Source organism: Vicugna pacos, chromosome 11 (genome assembly GCF_048564905.1).
Source record: "Vicugna pacos chromosome 11, VicPac4, whole genome shotgun sequence".
Lineage (NCBI taxonomy): Eukaryota > Metazoa > Chordata > Mammalia > Artiodactyla > Camelidae > Vicugna > Vicugna pacos.
Window position 1 is genome coordinate 80,867,240 of NC_132997.1, and position 13,920 is coordinate 80,881,159.

The 13,920-nt window shown below is 39.3% G+C and overlaps 1 long non-coding RNA gene across 2 annotated transcripts in view; it reads left to right on the forward strand.

Moving 5' to 3' along the window:
* LOC140699840 (uncharacterized) overlaps window positions 1–13,920 on the forward strand; it is a 359,940-nt gene that overhangs the window by 256,824 nt on the left and 89,196 nt on the right. Inside the window, exon 5 of one of the 2 annotated variants that reach the window (XR_012078088.1) lies at window positions 8,539–9,201. The exons of the other annotated variant lie outside the window; for it this stretch is intronic. This is a non-coding gene — a long non-coding RNA (uncharacterized lncRNA). Of the gene's footprint in view, window positions 1–8,538; window positions 9,202–13,920 lie in introns of those variants that run through there. 2 annotated transcript variants of the gene reach the window in all.

The window sequence follows — 13,920 nt, forward strand, 5'->3', positions numbered from 1 at the left end:
CATGAATCACTATCAGCATCAGAACTTCAGTGCTAAAAAACTACTCCCCTAGAGGTTTAACATTCCAAGCTTTGAATGCAAAATGTATAGCTTGGTGATCAAAATTTACTTAGCTTGTGAAAGGAATTTGAGAACAAATGCATTATAAGTTCATACAAATGTAATTGACTTTAGAACTACGTTAAATTTTGTAAGCACCAATACTTTTAGGTGATCTTCAAAAACTAATGCAGTGAATGGATAGCTAGATATGTGATAAAGCGAACATAGCACATTGTCGGTTGTAGAATCCGCTTGATAGGTATATGAATATTCATTATATAGTTCTTTCAAATTTTCTTCGTGTTTGAAAAATTTCATAATAAATTCTTGAGAAGTAAAAACGGTGAAATATGTTTCCCCAGAAAGTCTGTGAATTACCAGGACACGTAATTTAGCCATGTAGCTCTTGCATTTGGGCAAAGTCGAATGTGTTTCTGTATCTAGCCCTGTTGGTCTAGCCACTTGGCTCTGGTTTAAACTAGTCAGATAATCCAATCTCCTAGCCATGGTTATTGGTTCAGTCAAGGGCACGTATTCCAGATGGACATTAAAATTTGAGTGAATTTTGTTGTCTTCTAGGGAAGGTAGTTTCCCCACCCTTTTGAGAAAGCTTCTGGAACTATCTGTCTCTTTCTTGGATTGTGAAAGAAGCAGCAGCCTATGCTTATAGGGATTTTTGAGAGGCATTTTTGATGACCAAGGGAGGGAGGTTAGAGCTACTGAATCGAATATTTTCTACACTTTGTCTTTCCAGTTACAAATACAAATAAATCTTTAATTTATTCCAATGTACATTCTATTGAATACATTTGTTACACATTTCGTAGGTAACTCAAACATAAAGTTCAAAGTAAGGAAACAAAATGACAATGTTCACATTTTATGAGGATATATATGTGTGTATGCGTATATACATTTATTCTAATACATTCAAATAGATAAGTCCTTAACTGTAAGAAATATTCATACAGAAATGGGCAATTTTAAGTAAACATCAGAAACTGATATTGGTTATCAATGACCACTTGTTAAGCTTAAAGCATTGTATTTAGACCTAATTTTTTGAAAAATTCCTGGAAGTATCTTTCTTGTGTCCTTCTGATGGCTCCTGCTGTGTTGAAAACAAAATAGGTGATATCCATTTATTTCAGAGAATTACTGAACTTTTTCTGAGTCACACAAAACTACATGTTCATACAGATGTTCACACACACACATATGTTTGAGTGTGTGTGTGTGTGTGCACGTGTGTGTGTATTTGTATCCTTGAACTGCTATAATAAGATACCACAGACTGGGTGGCTTCAACAACAGATATGTATTTTCTCACAGTTCTGAAGGCTGAGAGTCCAAGATTAGGTGCCAGGAAGGTAGGTTTCTGGTGAGACCTCTCTCTCTGGTTTGCAGATGGCGGCCTCCTGTTCTCACACGTCCTTTCCTCTGTGTGTGTGGAAAGAAAAAGCTTTCTCTGGTGTCTCTTCCTCTAAGGACACCAGTCCTTATGGGTGTAGGGCCCCACCCTTAGGAACTCCTTTAGCCTTAATTACGTCTTTAAAGTCCTAATGTCCAAAAACAGTCACATTGGGGAGTTTAGGCTTCAACATATGGATTTTGGGGAAAATAATTCAAACACAATGCATGACACACACACACACAATACACACACATATACAGTGTCCTCAGTCTTGGTAAATGTATGATTTTTGAATTGAAACATTGTAAAAGAGGAGTGAACTTAGTAGGTGCTTACTCCTCCATGTGTCCCCTTCCCCTGTTCCCCATGCTCCATGTAGATACCAGAAAAATAGCTGAAAATCACTTACTAGGCAATAATGCAATCATGAATAGGTTACCTGATTTAGCAAGAAAAAATACAGGATGCCAGTTAGATTTTAATTTTAGATTTAAAAAATGTTGCATGAAATACATTAAAAGACTATTGTTCATCTAATAGTCAAGTCTGACAAGGTGTCCTGTGTATCACATGGTTAGAGAATTGTTTGTTGTGTTGTAGTGCTGTAGTGTTACTTCTGCACTCAGAAATAAGTGCAGTTTTTGATTCTGCTCAATCCTTCTCGGTCTTAATGTCCTGACCAATTCTGGGTCAGACTGCTGCTGATTATATTGCATTAAATTCCTATTTGATGTTTAATTTCATGAACGTGAAGTGATGTTTTTGGTATGGCATCAAATGTGTGGCCGTGTGACAGGATGCGGCCACTATGCAAGATAAAACACGGGTTCTGCTTTCAATAAGTATGACCTTCTGAAAGCATCTTGACAGCAAAACATGTTCAGTGCAGAGACCTCCATCCAGCCACATGCAGCTGTGTGTGCTGCAGTGGTGTTTGATGCCTTTGCCTTGTTGATTTCAGTAGAGATTGTGATAGAGTTGAGTTGCATCCCCCTGAAAAAGATCGGTTGAGGTCCCAACCCCCGATGCCTCAGAATGTGGCCTTGTTTGAAAACAGCACCTTTGCAGATGCAACTAGTTAAGGTGAAGTCATATTAGACTGGAGGGGGTCCCCTACTCCTTTTATAAGGATTAGTGTCCTTATAAAAAGATGACCATGTGGAGATAGACATACACTGGGAGGGCGCCATGTAACAACCCAGGCAAAGACTGGGGTCATGCAGCCCCAAGGCAAGGAATGCCAAGGACCGATGGCAGACCACCAGATGCTGGAAACGTGCAGGGAAGGATCTCTTCCTGTGTCAAGAGGGAACACGGTCCTGCCAACACCATGAGTTTGGACTTCCAGCCTCCAGAACTGCAAGGCCATTAAGTTTCTGTTGTTTTACACCGATTGTGATAGTCACTTATTATTATTATCAGGAAAACAGTAGGCTCCAAGTATAAAGCCTCTCTTGGGGCCTACTCAGGAGAGAATCACCAGTTACGAGGAAAATTTGACCCCTATAAAAAAGAGGGCACTTTAACTCCAGACAGCTCAGAGCTTCTTAAAAAAAATGTTTTAAAGAAAAAAAAATTCATTTTCTTGATAATACTCCTTATTTCATTTTACTGCAACAATTCCAATGAGAAGTGTGGAAGGCTTTTTATTGTCATATCAGATTTACATGGTAAAATTTAATGTACTTCTTGTCAGCTTTAAACACTGAAACTATCAATAAAATGTCAAATTATATTTGACTTCAAACCCAAGTGGATATAAAAACGCAATACAAATTTACAATCATTTAGTCTTCCCCTTTTCCCACAATAAAACCCCATTTTATTCTTTATGGGAAGCTAAACTTATTTTGCTCAAAGCTGGTAATTTATTAGTGCTTACAGCAGATCTGAAGCATGTGTCTCTTAGAAATCAATGGTAGGCCTGGAACTAGAACCAAACTTTTTAATTATGGCTTTGAAATAATGTAATTGTGGTTTTTAATGCCTCGTACATCTGCTTGAAGGATTATATGAGTTTGTTCAAAGTTCTGGAAGCAATAAAATTAATTTTTTGGACAGTGAGCTAGCAGAGGGATCCCGGTGATGCTAATTGGAGTCTACAGCATAATATCTCTTAATGCATTTTGTGATCTATCTTACACAGGGAACATCTCGCCCAGGGTGTCAGCAGGAACCGCATCAAAGGAATGTGGTCGGCCTTCTGTTCCGTTCTTTTTTCTCCCTTCCCTTTTCCAGGTTCTTGCTCTTGAAACAATTTATTCTCTCTTGGATGCAAGGTGCAGTGGCAGGCAGCTGAGGTTCAGTGCTGTTTTTGAGGGTTTGAGACCAAGCTGTTTTACCGATTTGGTTTTTTTAGGCAAAGTCCATGTCAGTCATCAAGAACTGTAGTCATGGCTTTCTAGCCAGCACACTAATTCCTGGGAGTGAGGAGTAGAACAGGAAATTCAGAAGTGGGAGACTGCTGCAGAGAGCAAATAAGGAGAGACCCCAGGGAAGCTTCTATGCTGGCACCTTTTCTTGGATTTTCCCCTCAAAAGCATTTCTATACTATGTCAAGATACTCAGACCCCTGGATTATGAATTGCTCAGACAGAGTAGAAATTAAAAATGAAACCCGAGCCTGTCCCCTCTCCATGCTTTCTCCCCCTGTACACGTGTGTATGTCTCTTTCATTTGTTTATTTCCATTTTATACTTATAGGCATCATTTATGCCCCTCTAAAGCCAGTTAACCTTCTCTAGAAAGGTAACTCTCTCTTACATCAGCAGTGCACAAAGTTAAGGTGAACTTTGTATGTAACTTAGGTTTGTCTGTGTTAAATGTAAATGTTGATGTTAATTACAAAAAGAACAGGCTCACAGATATAGAGAACAAACCAGTGATTATCAGCGGGGAGTGGGGAGGGGGGATAGAGTGAAGCAGGGATGGGAGGTACAAACTACTGGGTGTAAGACAGGCTCACGAGTGTACTGTACAACACAGGGAATGTAGCCAATATTTTGTAATAACTGTAAGTAGAAAGTCACCTTTACAAATAGTATAATTTTTAAAAATCTACTCACTGGATAATTAGAAGGATTAAAAAGCAATAAAGGAGTAACCATAAAGCTTTGTATACATTAGGTATTACTGCTTTTATTGTTATCTTTAATGTGTTACCACTAATACTGTTGACCATTAAACATTGCATTTATACCAAGAAAGAAAATGTAAATGTTAAACTTAAAAAGGGAGTTTGTAAAATCATTCTTCTGGTTGTGACGTTTGATTGGAATCAGCTCTTTGACATTCAGCAAACCTGTTCCCATGGCTGTCTGTCTCTCGTACTTCTCCTCAGTGGTGACTCCACTCTCCTCAGCCATCTGAACCCACCCCTCCACTCCTCCATCTTCTCTCCTCCAATTAATGACTTGACATCACATTTCATGATGAAAAGAGAAACCATCAATGAGAGCTTCCCCTCACCCTCCTCCACTTATGCTTGGAAATTGTAACCAAGTTGGCACTGGGTCATTTTTTAGATGAGTGGGACCTTGCCCTTTGATTATCTCCTTTCTTTAACTTCTCCCTTTAAATGACTCATCCACATTTATATGTTTGTACCCGGCACATTCATTTGTTGGTGGGTAAGAAGAGTAATGCCCCCCACCCCATGTCCATACCCTAATCTCTGAAGCTTGTGACTGTATCAGGTTACATGGCTATTCGTTTATGTAGCAGAAGGAATTGCAGTCACTAACGAGCTCATTTTGAAATAGGGAGACTCTCCTGGATTAGGCAGTGGACCCAGTATCCCTTGTTGCCTAGGCTAGAATCCTGGGCACCATCCTTAGAACGTTCCTTGACCTCACCCCGCTACCCACATCCAATAAACTAGTCTTTATATTTCCCCTGCAAATCATTTCTAAATCTGACAAATTTTCCTGATTTTCACAGTCACTATTCCGGTGCAGTCCACCATCATTTCTCACTGAACTCTGTCACATTTTTCTATTCTTTGGCGAAATAATTACTTTTAAAATGCAAATCTGGTAGATGTACACCCTGTTCCCAAATCATAAATTATATTTACATTGAGAATACAAGGGGAAAGTTTCTTGACAAGACCGGAGGGTTTATATGACCTGGCGTCATTCCCCATTTGACTCTCAAACTGCCATTCATCTCTGATCGCACAACATAGCTGTGACTTTCTCCAGTGGATCTTTTCTTCCCTGCCCTGTCCTCATTTTCATTCCCTGGAATGATGTTCTCATCTTCTCTACTGCCTCATTCACTTTAACCTGGAAGGGAAAGAAGTACTTAGCTGATGGTTTAAGCTGAAAGGAAAGACCAGACCTGTGTGGCTCAACCATTCTTTTTGCCTCTGTCTTTTTGGGATCTACCCATCAGCAGAGGCAACGCATCTACTCTGCTCTCCCCACTGAAACCCCGAACTGTCCACATGGTGTTTAGGCTGGCAGTTTTAGGATTTTTTTTTAATTATTAAACATGATTTTTAATTTTTTTCACTTTCCAACTCTCATCTCCCTCAATTGCATTTAATCTCAGGCACAGTAGGGAGAGGTTTTTATTCTGTGTGCCCCCGAAATGCGCAATACCGTAGCTTAGTTATCCGTCTCTCTCCCAAAGTTCTCCGTAGGACCCCGCCCCCGCCACGGCATTTGTCACGAAGGTACTTGTATTGCTACTTAAGTCTCATCTGTGAATGATCTGTTTGCCCTCCTCCATGAAGGGGAAGCTACGTCATGATCACTATGATATTTCTAGTGCCTAGGGTGGAGCTCAACAGAATGAACAGTCAGAAAATGACTGTCAGGAGAATCCGTGGAAAAATTGACTCCTTTATATGACAATGGCCAAGGAGGCGTCAGAGGACAGCCACTCCAGGCAGGCAGTGTCCCAAGAGGAACACTTGATGCTCCGAGGCACAGAATGAAATTCATTTCCTGGCTTTTTACAGAAAAAAAATTATATATATATATATATATATATATATATATATATATATAATATGTATACACGCACTATTTCTTAAAAAAATATTTAAGTGAACGTTATTTGTAATGTGGCAGGAAGCCGCCTCAGTGGATGAGAAAGGGAAAAGAAAGCCAACAAAATCTGAGTCTACGAAATCTCAGATAGAAAATGTGATCTTTGGACGTTAGTCTGGGTTTTCTTTTACCGATGTCAGTGTTTGATTTACTGATTGCGGCGTTTAGGATAGATGTATTCAATCAGTGGACGTTTTTAAGTATCTCTGATATGAATGTAGTCAGACTGTGGGTACTATTGGGGTTATAAGTCAGAGCCCAAATTTCAGCGTCTCTGTGGAGTTTATGGTCTTAGCAGAAAGCTAATAGCAGGCAGTATGCTTTAAATGCTCTGGGCTTTGTTGTTGTAAATGTTTATTTCTTTTATAAATTACTCTGACTGGGCTTTCCTAGAGTTTCCTAGCATCGTTTTTAAGGCTCTGTGTATGCCTTTTGCCACCTAAAACACCAGGGGCAGCATACAAGAGGAATGAGCTCACACGCTGGGGACTCTGGCAATTCTCTTAGAACCTGCCCATTCTCACGGGGGATTCTTCTGTGGAAAATGCTTTTACATCAGTGTTGTAATACAGTGAGACTGGACTCAAGGCATAGTTCTGCTCCTCAATTGCTATTTGACCTTGGTTAAGCCTCTCAAAACTCTTTCGTCTCTGTTTTCACGACTTTCAGTGAAGGAAATAAAAAGGATATCAAAGTATTTTTTCTGACTTGCTTCTCTTAAATAGTTTTTCCTTAAATTTTAGGGCAGTTTTAGATTTGCAGAAAAATTGCAAAGATAGTAGAGTTCCTATATACTTCCACAGACAGTTCCCCCTTAGTCCCATCTCACAGGACTAGGGTCCATTTGTCACAATTAGTAGACCAACACTGATATGCTGTTAGACATTATTGTGCACCATATCTACATATATACATCATTCATAATTAAAGGCTATACTTCATTCATATTTTCTTGGCTTGCACCAAATAGCCCTTTTTGTGCTCCAGGATCCCACCCGGGGTACAGACTTGTCACCAAGTCTCCTTGGCTCCTCCTGGCTCTGACATTTTCACAAGTTTTTCATGTGTTTTGGGTTTTGTTTTTATTTTGTCTGTTTTTGAAGATTGAGGCAGACACTGTTTTTTGTCTTCCCATTATCTGTTCTCTCCTTTCTTTCAAAAGAAAGGTGATGACAGTGTACTCAGCTGAAGCACTCATTTCCCCAGACTCCCTTGGGGCCAGGAGGTGCCACGTGACCATCCCCTGGGCAATGAGACGTAAGTCAAAGACAGAGTGGCACTTCTCAGAAAGCTGTTTAAAAGTAAGTCAAACTTGAACAGCATCTGCCTTTCCTTTGCCAGTAACCCACTCTTCTTGCCCAGAAGGTGAAAATAATGATCAGAAATCTGGCAAATATCTTTTCAAAATTATTATATTTTATTTAAAACAAAAATAAGTTTTGGAATGTATATATTGACATATGTATTTATTCATATTACTGTGTGTTTTTAATAAGAGCTTTATGGAGACATGATTCACCTACCATACAACTCACCTTTTTAAAGTATACAGTTCAATTTTTTTTAGCATGTTCACAGTATTGTGCAACCATCATGAGCAATTTTAGACCATTTTTATTACCCCTAGAAGAATCCTGCAGCCATTAACTGTTGCTCCTCATTTCTGCCAAATTCCCCTGCCCCTACCTTAGGCAACCACTCATTACTTTCTGTCTCAGGAGAGTTGCACATTCTGAACATTTCATACAAATGGAATCATACCATACGTGGCATTTGCCTCTAGCTTCTTTCACTTAGCTTAATACTTTAAAGATTCACCTACGTTGTAGCAGGTATCACTACTTTGTTCCTTTTAATGGCTGAATAACACTCCATTTAATGGATATGATAGATTTTACTGATCCATTCATCTGTTAATGAACATTTGATTTGTTTTTACTTTTTGGGCTTTTATAAATAATGCTTCTATAAACATTTGCATATAAGTTTTTGTGTGGGACATATGTTTTCCTTTCTCTTGAATAGAAACAGAGGAGTGAAAGTAGCAAATATCTTGAGAGCATGAGGATGGATCTGAGGATGATAGCCTCACAGTAAGAATGGCTGAGCAAGAACCACAGAAGATGGGCTCTTACTGGCATTGCAGGGGTACTGCAGCTCCCCTGGACTTTCCACCTTTGGATTTCTTATATAAGAAAAACAATGTCTAGAAGGCACCAGAAAAGGCTCATTCTATGTTGCTGCAGAATCACTGACACCAAACTAAATAGGATGTTGTCAAGAATGGAGCAGTGTGCTTGGTGCAGAGTGAGTCGCAACCTCACCCCAGAAAAGTTTGCTCTGGTTCCTCCAGCTGTTACGCAGAGCTTTCCTCTTGGAACTCCACCAGCACTGAGTATCAGGTGTATTCTGTGATCCTTGGCACTTGTTTCTGTATTCTTGACTTACCTGTAAACTCCTTGAGGGTAAAACAGCATTTTTAGTGCTCATTTGTGGTGACTCTGAAGCATCCAGCTGAGTGCTGGGCCATGGTATACCCACAGGAAGTATTTGGGTTTGATTCTATTAGAAGTAAAAATCTGCTATTTTCTTAGGAAAAGCTCATTCTCTGAAAATGACATTCATCATCACTTGGAGGACAAGTGCCTGCAGGGCCGAAATAATAAATCTATAGTAGCAATTTCAAAACTCTCACCTCCTTTCTGCCGAAAGCCAAGCCCAGCAGTCACAAAAGACCATAGCAGTCAATGCTGTCCACCTGCTGTTGCTACTGACTCAGCCAACTATCCAACCTTCCCTTTGTTTTTATTAAGATTAACAACAGCAAGACTGTCCTGATTTTAGTACCAAAAGCCCCACTTCTTGAGTTACTCCATATTTCTAGTCGAGCCAAGATATTCGCTATATATATATATATATATATATATATATTTACTGAGAGAGCTGTGGCTTAAAAAAAAGTGTGAAAACCACTAATTGAGGAATTATCACAATCTTTTGGTTTTTGCATTAAACCAGGTAGGTACATTAAAGGCCAAAGCTGCCTCTCTGACATTTAATGTACTTACCTCCTGCCTCAAGGGTTTGTGTTTCTCCAGGCTATGCTTATCAGTTTATACTCTTAGCACTAATATGTTCATCCCCTCCACTTGACAGCTTGAGAGTGGGGGCCATGTCATAATCAGTCTTGAATTTCTTTGACTTAGCACACAGTAAGTGTTCTAATTAAATATGATCCTCTGCTCTGTATGCAAAGATTTGTCAATATAACTAAGGTTTAAATACCTCTTAGGCGTTTGCTATGTGTTTGTTGACTTTTGAATTATGAAGTCACAAGCTATCAATTGCATAACATGGACTGAAGCTGGGAAGAGAGTAAAAGATCAGACCATACATTGGTTTAGAGGCAAAATAAAGGTTTCAAGTTTTACCACAAATATACTAGGGGAAAAAAATAAACTCAAAGATTTCAGCAAAGGAAGTGGTTAGATTCACAGTTTGCAGACTTTTCCATTTTCTTCACTTTACTGCTTCAAATACAGTCTCACTAGCGAAGGGAGTGCTAGTCTCCCTCCCTAAATGACTGCTGGGTAATGACTCCTCATGCTTTAGCGTTTCTTATTGGCCCCAACACTTTGCGGCTGAGAGTAAGGCCTCCGGGTACCGCGTCTTCCTCATCTGTGACGTTGGAATAAAAACAGTATCACCCTCCCAGTGTTGTTAAGCGTATTCTAGAGTAGTTAAAAGTGACACAGTAAGGAGTCTGTTGTGAAGAATGGGAGGATAAGAGGGATGAATACCTTTGCAAGTTATATTCAGGTGCAGCACTGTGAGGAAGAAATTGCTGAATCAAACACAGGAAACAAGAGTGGGTCCAGTGGGCCACCAGTGTGCTTGTGTCCTTTGAGACAGTGGAGAAGTCTGTATGTCTGGTAGTCTTCTTCTGTTGCATAACAAATTTAGCAGCTTAAGACAAATTTCTTACATGGTTTCTGTGATTCAGCAGACTAAGCACAGCACAGCCAGGTTCTTTGCTCAGCTCTCACAAAGCTGAAATCACGGGGTTGCCCAGAGCTATGATCTCATCTGAGGTACAAGATCCTTGTCCAGGCTTGTTGGTTGGTAGCAGAATTCAGTTTTGTCGTCGTAGGAACTGAGACCCTCACCAGAGGCCATGCACTGTTCCCTACCACGTGACCCTCTCTACTACAGGGCAACTGACTTCTTCAAAATGAGCAAGAGAGTTTCTCTCATGCTTCAAATCTCCCTCTTTGGGAAGAGCCTAAGTATTTTTAAGGACTCATCTGATTAGGCCAGGCCCACTTGGAATAATCACCTCTTTGATTAACTCAAAATCGACTGATTTGAGACCCCAAGGTCATTTGCAAAATCACTTTACTACTGCCCTAGAATGTAACTTACTCAAGGGAGTGAATTTCATTATATTCTCTCTTCTGCCCACCCTGGAAGGGCAGATTACTCATGGCATGTATAGCAGGGAATGGGAATCACTGGGGCCATCTTAGAATTCTGCCTACTGCAGTGTGCTTTTCAGCCCTTGTAGAGCACAACTCAGGTTGAACAGAGATCCCTCTGGCTCTGGTTGTAATGTAAGGGATATACTGACAGGTGAGCGGGTCCAATGAGGTGAGGGGGAAATAAATAACAGAAGCAGGACCAACAGTCGGAAGGATGATCCTATAGTGAAAGGTGATGGTGGCAGACAAAGCAGGAGAAGTAAAGAAAAGCAGATGGTTTTGGGAAATAGTTTAGAGAAAAAAATATATAGGCCTTGGTGATGGAGAGGATGCACAGGAAAGGTGAGAGAAAGGAAGAGTAATGGATGCTGCATAGTTATCTATTACAGTGTAACCATTTCCCCCTAAATGTAGTCGTTAAAAACAAACAAACAAACATTTGTTGTCTCACTGTTTGTATGGGTCAGGAGTTTTGGTACAACTCAGCTTGGTTGCTATCAAGATGTCAGCTGAGGCTTCAGACATGTGAAGGTTTGACTGGGGCTGAAGGATCTATGTTTAGGATGACACACCCACATCCTTATTGGCAGGAAGCTTTATATTTCTCAGTATATGGACTTCGCCATAGGGTTGCTTGAGTATCCTTACAACATGGCAGCTGCTTTCCCCCAGACAAGTTACCCGAGAGAGGGCAAATTAGAAGCCACGATATCTTTTCTAAACTAGTCTCAGATTCCACACACTGTCACTTTTGCCATATTTTACTCATCAGCATGAGTCACTGAGTCCAGCACACACTCAAGGGGATGGGAATTTGGTTCACTATTTGATGAGAGGACTGTCAAAGAATGTGAATGTATTTTAAACCATCACAAGGACTTTCAGGATTCAAGCTTTGTTCGGTGATACTGCTGGCACTTACAGACCCACTTTGAGCACTCCAATAAGAATTAACAGTTTGGTGTGTAAGAATTTTGGTCAAAGTAAGTGACTATCAACACATTTCTAAAAGAGTTTAGAGAGGGGATAGGTGGATATGAGCTGCTGCAGCCAAGAGAGATTTAAATTTGAGCTAGGTCTTGAATAATGAGTAGGATTTTCATAAAGAGATACATAATGGCCATCAAAGTAGGGAAATCAGAACAAACAAGAGCATGGAGACAGAACCTAGAGATCCCACCGAAGCCAAACATTTGATTTGAGGATAATAGCAGGGCAGTCAGTACAAGTTGGGAGCCACTTCGTAAAGGACCTTATGCAATTTCATGCTAAAAAGTTTGCATTGAAAATTTATGATAGTTTTTGGAGAAAAAGAAAATTGTTGACAACTGTTTGGTATAGCACTAATTTGGCAAAGCCAAGTGATGTTTCCACCATTGGCTTGTGTTCTAGATGCAAGGTTTACTCCTCAAACTTAGCGATACTCAGGAATCTAGTATTTTGTGCATTGAAGGGACTGATTGTGAATCAAATTATTCATCAGGTTTGGAAGGATTTATTGAAGAATCCTGAAGGAAAAATCTCCTGTCACCAAAGTAAGATTTAAACAGCTTAAGTGCACATAAGTCAAGCAGAAATTATGGTAATTGGACTTAAACCTGCTTCCCTTTCTGCATACTGTAAATAAAAGAAGACAGTTTAAACAAAGGAGAAAGATGTAAATACAAGAGTGAGATCAAAGCAAATCTGGAATTTAATTCTACACAGAGAAAACAAAATCCAAGATATATGACTGGCACTTGGTAATGCATTTTACAGCACTAAAAACTGACAGCCTAAAATATGATTTGTTCAGCATTTGCACGCAGAGTTTGCAAAACAATTTAGAATTCACCTTTTTTTGGTGTTTCCCAATTATCTTATATTTAATGAAGTCATTTACTAATTCTTCACCGAAATATGCACAATGACTATCGTATTTGCATACAAATGAACTACGCGGGTGCCTGAGCTTTTCTTTATCACTTAAACCACCCACAGCGATGATGTTTATGTTATTTTCTTTAGTAATACTGTAATTCTTTTTGAAAGCCAGTGAACTAAATGAAATAAATGGGCATTTTAGCCATAGAGTTAGACTGGTGGTATAAGGGTGCATATGGAATCACTAAACCTTATAAATGTAATCTAATAAAGAATAATTTGAAATTGGGTCTTCAAGTAAATAGAGCTAAGAATAGAGATTTTTTTGAATAAGGAAGTAAGGATGATGGGAAAGTTTAAGGAGATATTGGATCCAATAGACAAATGCAGAATAGCTAAATGGGTCAGGAAAACAAATTGGGTAAGGACAGGGAGCTAATACAAACGTTACTAATTTATCATTTTTAATCAAGACAGTGAGGGATGTACAGAATTAGTATTTGCCAAGTCATCTCATAGATAAGATCTGGCCAACTATTCCTAAATAGCAATTTCTCTTTAGATCACAAGTCCACACATGAATAACATGCATTCTCAATGCAAGTGGTCTTGCCTCCAATGAGATGAAGATTGGAGTAAAATGTCTTATTCTTTTAATGTATAAAACACATATATACATGCAACACCCAAACAAATACACAGTATATCTGTGGTATTTAAATTTCATGGAAGGACTAATTGGGTAAACAAATGTCTAAATTGTTTTTGTGTATCACTGTGAGCTACTACAAGATATTGAATATATTTCCCTGTGCTATACAGTATAAACTTGTTTATCTATTCTATGTATACCTGTCAGTATCTACACATCTCAAACTCCCAGTCTCTCCCTTCCCACCCACCTCCCCCCGGCAACCACAAGTTTGTATTCTATGTCTGTGAGTCTGTTTCTGTTTTGTATTTAAGTCCATTTGTCTTCTTCTAAGTTCATTTGTCTTTCTTCTTTTTTTTTTTTGTTTTTAGATTCCACATATGAGTGATATCATATGGTACTTTTCTTTCTTTC